Genomic DNA, 8,994 nt, shown 5'->3' on the forward strand with positions numbered 1-8,994 from the left:
CTCGTTTAGGTGGCCAAGACCAAAGAGGTGGGGAGAGAAGCCACTGTGCAATAAATTTATAATAACTTTTTTAATATCCTTATTTGCTAATTCGTTTTTTTTTTAAGATTTTATTTATTTATTTGACAGAGAGGCACAGCGAGAGAGGGAACACAAGCGGGGGGTGGGGTGGGAGAGGGAGAAGCAGGCTTCCCACTGAGCAGGGAGCCCAATGTGGGGCTCGATCCCAGGACCCTGAGATCATGACCTGAGCGAAGGCCGACGCTTAACGACTGAGCCACCCAGGCACCCTTTATTTGCTAATTCTAACATGTGTGTCAGTTCTGGGTTAGTTGATTGCTTGATTATTCTCATTATGTGTGCTATTTTCCTACCTCTTTGCATACCCATTGATATTTGATTGTGGATTTTACTTTGTTGGATACTGGATATTTACGCATTTTTATAAATTATTTTGAGTTTTGTTTTGGGACACAAGTAAGTTCCTTGGAAAGTTTTACCCTTACAGGTCAGGTCTTCCTTATATAATTTTTAGGTGTATCTGGAGCAGCACTCAACCTAGGGCTAATTATTCCCCACTATTGGGGCAATAGCTTCTGGAATTTTTTATGCAATGCCTTATTTTTCCAGTCTGGTTGGTGATCACAGGCACTATTACCAGCCATGTATGAGCATCAGACCCCATGGATGGTCTCACTGACCTTAGTTTCCTCACACACATGTGCTGATCAGTACTCTATTGAACACTCAAGGAGGGCCCTAGAGAGATCACTTGGATTTTCTCTCTGTGCAGTTTTCTCCATTCTGGTGGTTTGTCCTATGAATTCTAGCTGCCTTCTTCTCCTTAGACTCTCAGTTCCTTCTCAAGTCAGGGAATTCACCAGACTTTTCCTCAGTTACCCTTCTCTGTGCAATGCCCTGGCAAGTCTCTCAAGGAAGTATGCTAGACCAATCACAAGGTTCACTTCGTTTCTCTTTCCTCAGGGATCACTGTTGTTCATTGCCGGATATCCAGGGCCTTGAAAACTGTGGGGGTTTTTTTAAATGTATTTTGTCTGGTTTTTGTTTTTTTTTTCTTTGTTTGTTCCAGGCCTAAGGGAAATCTGGTCCCTGTGACTCCATCTTGGCTGGAATGAGTCACAGAAGAAAATCTATAAATGTGAAGATTTGTCAGTAGAGGTCACCAATATGAGATATACTTGAGTTAGTGTGATTGTTATCAATAGGGAATACTGTAACCTGGGTTTGAGACAAGTATGCCAATGAACCTATATCAATGAATGGGGAACTTGTATCTATTAAGTGCTCATCAGTGTGGGATATATTGGGAAGTATTTAAGAAAGAGGAGATATGTTAATGTAGGCTGTCAATAAGAAATATTCTCCAGTATGTGAAAATTTATGAGTGTGTTCAACTGAGATTTTCAATGTAAAAAATTCCAGTGGGCAGGCATTTACAAATCAGATCTGTAAATTGGGTTGTCAATGAGAGATATGCTTGATGAGTATTTAAGAACAAAGAGATTTTTCACCAGTGATCATCAATGGAGTTATATGGGTTGGGGGCAGTATTTATGAATATTGATCCTGATAAATGTGGAGCTACCAATCAGGGGTACATGGATAGGTGTACATGAATGGGGAGATATACAATAGTTATTGTGTTTTTTTGTTTGTTTGTTTTTAAAGATTTCTATTTATTTACTTGACAGACAGAGAGAGAGAGCACATGAGCGCACAAGCAGGGGGAGGGGCAGAGGGAGAAGCAGACTCCCTGCTAAGCAAGGAGCCCGATGAGGGGCTTGATCCCAGGATCCTGGGATCATGACCAGAGTCAAAGGCAAACACTTAACTGGCTGAGCCACCCAGGCGTCCCTATACAATAGGTATTGTATAGGCGAGTGTAGTATGTATCAACAGGAGTATTATGATCAGTATAGTTGTAAAACCAGCTGAGCAATACAGCATATGCCAATAGGCAGGTGTTTAAAAAATCAGGCAATTTGTCATTAAAGATCATAAACGAGTTATACAATCAGGTGAATATTTAAGAATATAGTTTTTTTTTCAAAGGCAAGCAACAATGGAGTATGTATTGTGAGGGTTATCAATAAAGAGAGATTTTTTTGAGAGAGTGCGTGTGTGCAAGGGGAGGGGAGGGGCAGAGGGAGAGGGAGAGAGAGAATCTTAAGCAGGCTCCATGCCCAGGCAGAGCCCAACATGGGGCTCGATCTCATGACCCCGAGATCATGACCTGAGCTGAAATCAGGAGTCAGATCCATAACCAACTGAGCCACCCAGGCACCCCAATAGAGATTTTTAAACAGGGGTTATATATAGATTTATTTTACTAGTTTGTTATGTGCAAAATATCATTGGTGTTTATGTTATTCTTTAGTTTTTTTTATAATTTCAGTTTTAATAAATGTACTAACAAATCAAAAAAAAATAAAACCTATGTGTTTCAAAAATAAATAAATAAATAAATAGGGGTTATAATAAGAAATACTCCAATGGGGGTGGCTGGCTGGTTCGGTGGGAAGAGCATGGGACTCTTGATCTCAGGGTCATGAGTTTGAGCCCCATGTTGGGTATAGAGATTACTTAAATAAAAATAAAACAACAAAAAAAAGCAGGCTTCTGGGTGGCTCAGTGGTTAAGCATCCAACTCTTGATTTCAGCTCAGGTCATGATCTCGGGTTTGGGAGATTGAGCCCCCTCGCCAGGCTCTGCACTGGGCATGGAGTCTGCTTTAGATTCTCTCTCTCCCTCTCCCTCTGCCCCTCCTCCCCTTCTCTCTTTCTCTCTCTCTAAAAAAAAAAAGAAAAAGAAATATGCCAATGGGTGTTTATGAATAAGATTTCTTAATGTCAGACACCTATGGTGATATGTCAATGGTTTTTATTTCTCATTGGGGAGATTTGTCAAGAGGGGTTGTGAATAGAGATATTTTAACGGGTATTTTTGAATGGCGTGTTTTTTTTCCCAAGAGGTTAAAGGATGAAAGATTTGCCGACGGGTAGGTATTTATGAAAGGGGGAATTTACCAATGGAAATCATAAATGGAGATATGCAGTAGGCAGCCACTTTTGTGCTATCTACTTAATTAAGCACAGGCACCCTTCAAAAATGCAATTTTCTCCTGTTGGTGGCATAAGAGGACATCAGAGAAACTGAAAGTATGAGAAACATTTGGCACATCCTAATTGGCTTTGAAGACAAACAGGCCCATGTGGTGAGGCATGCAACTGGCCTCTAAAAGCAGGGAAAATCCCTTGGCTGAGCAAAGAAATGGGAACCTCAGTATTACAACTGCAAGAAATTGAATTCTGCCAATAACCTGAGTAAGGTTGGAAATGGATTTTTCCTGTGAGCCTCCAGATAAGAGTTCAGTGTGGTCAATTTTGGTTGCGTGAGACCGTTAAACAGAGAATTCAGCCAAGCTCTCGTGCACTTTGGACGTACAGAACTGTGAGGTAATACATGGATGTTGTTTTGCTGCTATGTTTGTGGAAATTTGTTACACAGCAATAGGAAACTAATAAAGTATTTGCCAGTTGGGTATTTATGAAAGAGGGGATATGCCATAAAGAGAGGGGACTTTTCAAGGTAATTATTTGCCAACGGCTTGGGGATTTGTCATCTGTAATCTTGCCAATAGTTGAGATTTATAAACAGGATTTGTCTATAATGGGGACTGCATAAAGGGGAACTAACTGTTATGGGTTGAATTGTGTCCTCCAAAAAGGTACAGTGAAGCTTTAACTCCCCAGTACCTTAGAATGTGGCCTTACTTAGAAATAGTAACAGAAACGGGTGCCTGGGTGGCTCAGTCGGTTGAGCGACTGCCTTCGGCTCAGGTCACGATCCTGGAGTCCCGGGATCGAGTCCCGCATCGGGCTCCCTGCTCGGCGGGGAGCCTGCTTCTCCCTCTGACCCTCCCCCTCTCATGTGCTCTCTCTCATTCTCTCTGTCTCAAATAAATAAATAAAATCCTAAAAAATAAAAAAAAAAGAAATAGTAACAGGAACATTATCACTTGGGGGGATGGTTGTCCTCAGAAGTCTTTGAAAACATTGGTATTTGCCAGTGTGGGTATTTACACACTAGAAATTAGTGTATGAGCATCATCATCAGAAAAAAGACATTACAAATGAGCATTTTAGTATTTGTAATGTTTTGGGGAAAGACCATCAAAATCATGAGTTAAATTCAAAGTGCCAGTGTGCATGAAATTATTATTCCCAGTATTATACATTATTTCTAATATTATAAATTATCATTCCTAATAAAACATTATTTGCAATATTATAAGTAATTTACTAGGATTTATCACTACTAAGTTATAAATTATGTTTACTGTTACTACTCATAATAATAAGTAATACTTGGGGCACCTGGGTGGCTCAGTGGTTGGGCGTCTGCCCTCTGCTCAGGTCATGATCTCAGGGTCCTGGGATCGAACCCCGCATCGGGCTCCCTGCTCAGCAGGAAGCCTGCTTCTCCCTCTTCCACTCCCCCTGCTTGTGTTCCCTCTCCCGCTGTGTCTCTCTCTGTCAAATAAATAGATAAAATCTTTAAAAAAAATTAGTAATACAGAGTTGACTAGGTGCCTGGCATTGTTTTAAGCACTTTATATATATGACTTCATTTAATATTCACACTGTTCCTATGAGTTAGGCATTTTTTTTTTAAGATTTTATTTATTTGAGAGAGAGAATGAGCTAGAGAGAGAGAGCATGAGAAGGGGGAGGGTCAGAGGGAGAAGCAGACTCCCTGCTGAGCAGGGAGCCCGATGCGGGACTCGATCCCGGGACTCCAGGATCATGACCTGAGCCGAAGGCAGTGGCTTAACCAACTGAGCCACCCAGGCGCCCTAGGCATTATTTTTAATACCCATTTTACAGATGTAAAAAACTAAGGCATAGAGAGATAATATGATTTCCCCAAGGACACACAGCTAGGACAAGGAAAAGGTAGGATTTTTTAGTCAAAATTGTAAGCAGACACTAATTAAAATTTTTTTCTTTAAAAAAATTACAAGGACTGAAATTTTAAAATACTGACCTAGTTAAAATCTTTTTTATTTTTATAATATTTTTTCTTTTAAAACATTATTGAGGTGTAATTCACATACAATAAAATTTATCCATTTAATGTGACAATTAAATTTAGTATATTCACAAAGTTGCACAACCATCACAATAGAATTTTAGAATATCTTCATCATCCCAAAGAAGATACCCTGTACCCATTAGCAGTCTACTCTCCATTGCTCCCACCTCCTCCCACCCCAGCCATAGACAACCACTAATCTACTTTCTGTCTCCACAGTTTTGCCTATTCTGGACATTTCATATAAATGGAGTCATACAGTATGTGGTCTTTTGTGACTGGCTTCTTTCAAGTAATATTTTCAAACTTCATGCATGTTGTATGTAGCAGTATCAGTACATCATTCAGTTTGATTAATGAAGAATATTCCGTTGTATGGATATACCATATTTTGATTATCCATTCATCCGTCAAAGGACATTTATGTTGTTTCCACTTTGGGGTGATTATGAATAATGCTGCTGTGAACATTTGTGTATAAGTTTTTATATGGACAGGTTTTCATTTCTCTTGCGTGGATACCCAGGATTGAAATTCCTGAATCATATGGTAACTCTGTTTAACATTTTTGAGAAACTTTCAAACTGTTTTCCAAAATGGCTGCACCATATTATGTTCCACCAGCAATGTAAAATGGGTTCAATTTTTCCACATCCTCACCAATACTTGTTGTTGTCTATACTTTTTTTTTCCAGCCACACTAGTAGGTGTGAAGTGCTATCTCATTGTGGTATTTTTTTTCATTGCGGTTTTGATCTCCATTTCCCTGATGCCTAATGATGTTGAGCAGTTTTTCATGTGCTTAGGCCATTTCTATATCTCATTTGGAGAAATGTCTATTCAGATCCTTTGCCCATTTTTAAGTTGGGTTATTTATGTTTTTATTATTGAGTCATAAGAGTTCTTTATATATTCTAGATAAAGGATATGTGATTTGTAAATGCTTTCTCGCACTCTGTGGGTTAACTTTTTACTTTCTTGACAGTATTATTTGTAGAACAAAAGTTGTTAATTTTGATGAAATCCAATTTATCTGTTTGTTTTGTAGTGTGTGCTTTTGACGTTGTATCTAAGAAACCATTAAGGGACAAGATTTTAATACAGATTTGGCTCCAGCATTTGTGTTCTCCATTACACTACATTACCTGTCTAGAAATTAAATCACTGTTACTAATATTACACGTGAAGTTATTATTATGTTTTATGTTTTTTTATTATGTTAATCACCATACATCATTAGTTTTTGATGTAGTGTTCCATGATTCATTGTTTGCATATAACACCCAGTTCTCCACGCAGTACGTGAAAAATATGGAACGCTTCACGAATTTGCGTGTCATCCTTGCGCAGGGGCCATGCTAATCTTCTCTGTATCATTCCAATTTTAGTATATGTGCTGCCGAAGCGAGCACTGTGTTTTGTGTTTTGACCTGAAAAAATATATCCATCAATCATCCTCCAACCCTAGCACAGACTTCAGAAGGATTCTGGGTAGGGACTGTGAGGCCCATTTTTTAGGGAGAAGTATTGGGATTCAGTGGAGGGAAGGGCTGGCCCCCAGGCCACCCAATGAACTGGACACCCCCCCCCTTGCTGTACACTTCACAGGGCTGTCACCCCCACGTGCTTCCTCTCAGCCATCAGTCTCTCCCAAGCAGATTCACACCCAGACACATGGAATGCTGGGGTGGAGGGTAACTCACTTTACTCACTTTGGTGGATTTTCTAGAAGGGTAACGGGAGGAAATGTAGTGACCCCAGGACTACAGATAGCCTGCCAGGAGCCACACAAGGACTCTGAAGTAGGAAGCCTCTCTGTAAGGTATGCTTCTCCAGGCAGCCACAACTAAAGGGAACTACCTGGAAGGAAGGTGCTCCCTCTACAGCCTGAAACTCCTTGCTGTTTAATACCCCCAGCCACATCCAGTGTATACAAAAGTCCTTGGCGTTGAGAAACAGTTGGATAAACAAGAAAATAAGCAGGTGTGAACATACCTAGGATTGAGGTAACAACTGGGAGAGTAAGGTAAATTATTCTAGGCACTGGGGAAAAACCAGAAGCAGCAGGAACAGTCTGTAGTTCCAGACAATAGCCAGGGCTGAGGAAATATTCCAGGACACTAGAAAACAGCTATAGGGACAGGAAACAGTCACTGCAGGGATGTGAAACAGTCAGAGACTATCAAACAGCCAGAAGGACAGAACAGTCCTTTTAGTTAGAGGATAGCCATAGAAACTCTAGAACGGCCAAATGGAAGTCATTCCTAAATGTTATGCAATAGCCAGAAATACCTAGGACACAGCCAGAGAGGTAAGGGAACAGGCTCCGGCTGAAGGAATAGCCAGAGAAACAAGGAAACAGCTGGAGGGACAAGGGGACAGTGTCTGGACCTGAGGAACAGCAGGATCATCAAACATCTGGAGACACCACAAAATAGTCCTTGTATTTGGAAGATAATCAAAGGGACTGCAGAACAGCCAGGGCAACAAGGGATAGACCCTAAGGATCAGACCACAGCAAAAAAAAAAAAAAAAAAAAGACCAAGGAATAAGCTCTGAAGTACAAGGAACAGGAAAATAAAATAGCAGTCTGAGGGACTGGGGAACCACCAGAGCCCAAGGAAAAATTGCAAGGACTGAAACAATAGCCAACAAACCAACATATGGAGATCAGGGAATAATGGCTGGTCCTAATATAGGGTCATCAGAAACTGTGGGGAGTAATCACAGCGATCAAAGACACTATACTTATGACTAGTGGGAATTCAACAGACAGTCACGGGAACTAATACAATGCCAGCAGGCATAGCTAGGGACTACTGGGAGTCAAAGACACTGTACTGGTGGCTAATACAGGATCATCTGAACCATGAAGGGCTCTAATGTAGGGTAGGCTCTAATGAGTTCCAGGCATTATGATGAGGTCCATACCAATACACAGTACTAGGGAATAATGAGGGACCAGCATCCAGCATCCACAGGGATGGGGGTAGTAAATGAACTGATGCTGAGATAGAGACAAAACCACTTTCGTGGTGGTTAATGGCTAATCAGCAGAGTGACTAAGGGCTAAGGGCTGATTTTTTTTATGATCAAAAACACTGTATTTGTGACCAATATTGGTAGACAGTGATGACACTAATACAGGGTCAGCAACAGATGCCATGACTGAGAAGCATGAGACAAAGATTAATGAACAGTCAGTGTTGAGGCTAATATGGTATTAGCATACACAGTGATGAACTCTAATGTATGGTCAACATGCATTCTGCCGGGGCATCATTGCATTCTGACGCTCTATTAGTGGCTAATGAGGGATCAGCAGGAACAGTGATGAGGGTTCATGCAGTCACAAGCACCCTGATTGGAACTTAGGAGGGTCAAAGACACTGTAGTTACGGCTAAAGGGTGATCAGCAAAGTGGGGCTAATGTGGAAACAGCAGATACTGTACTGGAAGCTCATGGAAGTTAGTCTCAGCTCTTGTGGCTAGCTGGGGATCAGCATACAGCAGGATGGTAGCTAAGGAGGATCTGCAAATACATTGCTGGGGCCTCATGGGAGTCAAAGAAACTACTATTGGCTAATGGAGGATCAACAGACACCACGATAGGGGCTAATGTGGAGTCGGCAGACTTTACTGAGGCTTCAACTGGTCAAAGACACAATATTAGTGGTTAAAGGGAGGAGATTTAGCAGAAACAATGATTTGGCTACTGTAAAGACAAAAAACATGGTGATGCATCCTCAAGGAGTTCATACTCTGCCAGTGGCTAATAAATCAAAAGACACTTTGGGGTGCCTGGGTGGCACAGTTAGTTAAGCTTCTGACTCAGTTTTGGCTCAGCTAGTGATCTCAGGGTCATGAGATTGAGCCCCG

General features: G+C 41.0%; 1 non-coding gene across 1 annotated transcript; it reads right to left on the reverse strand.

Moving 5' to 3' along the window:
* Positions 1-6,420: 6,420 nt before the first annotated feature.
* LOC123323439 lies at positions 6,421-6,527 on the reverse strand. The gene has a single exon (XR_006539384.1). It is a non-coding gene; the product is annotated as a U6 spliceosomal RNA (small nuclear RNA).
* Between the last annotated feature and the right edge of the window lie 2,467 nt (positions 6,528-8,994).

Source organism: Neomonachus schauinslandi, chromosome X (genome assembly GCF_002201575.2).
Source record: "Neomonachus schauinslandi chromosome X, ASM220157v2, whole genome shotgun sequence".
Taxonomy (NCBI): Eukaryota; Metazoa; Chordata; class Mammalia; order Carnivora; family Phocidae; genus Neomonachus; species Neomonachus schauinslandi.